The 2,699-nt window shown below is 34.3% G+C and overlaps 1 long non-coding RNA gene across 1 annotated transcript; it reads left to right on the forward strand.

Moving 5' to 3' along the window:
- The first annotated feature begins 649 nt into the window (after positions 1-649).
- Positions 650-2,496, forward strand: LOC140339772 (uncharacterized). Its single transcript, XR_011922533.1, has 2 exons — positions 650-703; positions 2,242-2,496. It is a non-coding gene; the product is annotated as an uncharacterized lncRNA (long non-coding RNA).
- The last annotated feature ends 203 nt before the right edge of the window (positions 2,497-2,699 follow it).

The following is a 2,699-nucleotide window of genomic DNA, read 5'->3' on the forward strand; positions in this document are numbered from 1 at the left end:
AAAATGCATATTATACTCATACTAATATATATATATTGAAAAATAAATGTTCTTGAAAACAATGTACTGCTTTTACACCTATAAATCCAATGTATTGCATTCAATACAGTTATTTTGTATTAAATGCAATACAAATGGATGTTGAATTTCCCGCCCCGCCAGCAACCTACACGCGCATCAACGTCACCGGGAACTTCCTGGTGACTCATCGGATGCAGAAGCCTGGCCGGAAGAAGAGAGAATAAGACAGGGATCCCGGTGATGGACGCGCGGGACACCGGCGGATCAGGAAAGGCTCCATTTACTATTACCTCCCATAGGATTACCTAACCCGAGTGTGACTCGGGGTTACCGCTTTTAGCAACTTTTTTCTAACCCGAGTCATACTCGGGGTTACCTCTAGGGAGGTTAATGAAACAAAGACCTAATTTAAAAATAAGGAATTTGCGCTAAAAGGCTAGGATGCCTAATGCAGTTCAGCACCTTTCAACTCAATTAAAAATATCCTAGCTAATGCTGAGAGACATGTGTAAGAACAACAAGTATACCAAATACCATGAGAATAGAGGCGTCTTCCTGTGACATTTGTTGTACTGGCTGTTTTTATATTCTTGGAAATTTTCTTTAATATGTGGTTTTATTTTCCCAGCATGCAAACCTCAAGGACATGGTCAGCGTGGTGACCTCTTTGTTCGCCAACAAGGTAAAGAGGAGATATGAGTGATAAAAAAAAAATTGTGAACTATATACTCTTAAAAAAAAAGCAGTCCTTTCATTAGGTCCCATGAAATGTGCATTTCTGTAAAAATGTAGAGCTATGCACTATTGATTTAAACAGAAAAAAAACATCTTATGTGCTCTTTTTAAATTGATACTATAAATTGTTTAACTTATTATCATGAACTAAGTTTCCTCTTGTGGGCAGGGATGACAGTTAACTTTCTGAACCATTTATGTAATCATACTGAATTCAAGTTTGAATTCTGGATAGAAACATCTAATCATATTAGATTAGATGATCTTGACTAGAAGATCATTTGTATTTTACTAAATATTCTCTAAAACATGATTCAATCTTGTATGCCAGATTCCTGGCAAAATATAGATCAAAAGTGATTTTCAAAAACTAATTATTTTTATATTTAATTATTATTATTTTATTAGAATAGTAAGAAAATGGTTGCTGTGTGTTTTGTAATTAGTGAGACTTTTCAGTGTCAATGAGCATTTGTTTGCATCAAATTGGTTTAACTTCCACATACAAGTCTACAGAAATGCTAAACCCAGTCCAAGTCAAATGTACCTGATAATGATAAAGTGTCTTAAACTGATGTCACTAACACAAACCTAAAGCCTGACAATACATGCACCTTACAGACATTTTAACATGATCATGATCTATGCAAATCTAGAAACAAATTCTACTTTATGAAATCATGATTTTTTTTACTACAAAAGTCTACACAACTAGAGTATAATTCCTGTACTGTTCACCTTAAAAATTGATCTGTGCAACATTGCTCAAACTTTGTTTAGCTTTGCCTTACCAAATTAATATAGTTGAACTTTCCACACAAGACAAAACATGGAGACCATTAAGTGTTGATAACACAGTATATATTGAAGCCATAGTGGTTACCCATATTTTTTTCATGTACATTGAGTAACCCTCCTTTTATCATTGCATTAAGAAAGGTTTTCCATTGTTTTAAACTGTAGCTAGCTTGAAAAAATAGCCCAGTGAGAGCTAAGTACATGAAAAAAGCATTATTTTTATTAAACAGTATTTATATAGCGCCAACATATAAAGCAGCGCTTTACAAAGTCCAAAGCAATGTCACTAGCTGTCCCTCAAAGGGGCTCACAATCTAATATCCCTACCATAGTCATATGTTTTTAATATAATCTTAGGTCAATTTTGGGGGCAAGCCAATTAACCTAACATGTTTTTGGAATGTGGGAGAAAACCAGAGTACCCGGAGGAAACCCACACAAATATGGGGGGAACCTGCAAACTCCATGCAGATAGTGTCCTGGGAGAGATTCAAACCTGAGAAAGGTCAGAGTGCTAACCACTACCTCCGTGCTAATGTATTGAAATAAAATTGAAACAAGTTTGCTACCTATCCATAAATGTAGCTGCTGAATTGAAAATTAAAATCTCATCTGTAATCAGATTTTGAACTATTTTCTACACTAAATTAAATAGATTGGTAATTATATATTTTTTCATCTTTTCAGATCCATGCAATCCTTGTGTTGTCCCTGTCGTCTGCTGTCCTGATCCTTGTGATCCTTGCCAGGGCCAAGGACGTTCTTGGTGTGATAAATGAAGACGTCACATTTGGACCCATGACCTGAGACAATAGTTTATTTCTCTGCAAAAAAAATCAACACTCATCTGATTTTAATCTGTCAAAGTCTTGCATCTATTTATCGCTTGTAAATTAATCAAATTATCCTGCTCAATAAAAATCTTATCTTTTTCTCTGAAAATATTTCTTTGTCTTTATTCGTACTGCAGGGGGTTTAAACATTTTGAAAAATAGTAAAATAAGTTTACCAAAGCATGCTGATGTTCAATTTACTGCTGTAGTAGTATAAAATAGTAATGCTCTTGCTTTTGACATTCTGTTGATTTAAATCTATTTTATTATATGTGTAAAATGTTGTTCAGTGCTTATGAAGTCAAAAGAATA

The sequence above is a fragment of the Pyxicephalus adspersus genome, chromosome 10 (assembly GCF_032062135.1).
Source record: "Pyxicephalus adspersus chromosome 10, UCB_Pads_2.0, whole genome shotgun sequence".
Taxonomy (NCBI): Eukaryota; Metazoa; Chordata; class Amphibia; order Anura; family Pyxicephalidae; genus Pyxicephalus; species Pyxicephalus adspersus.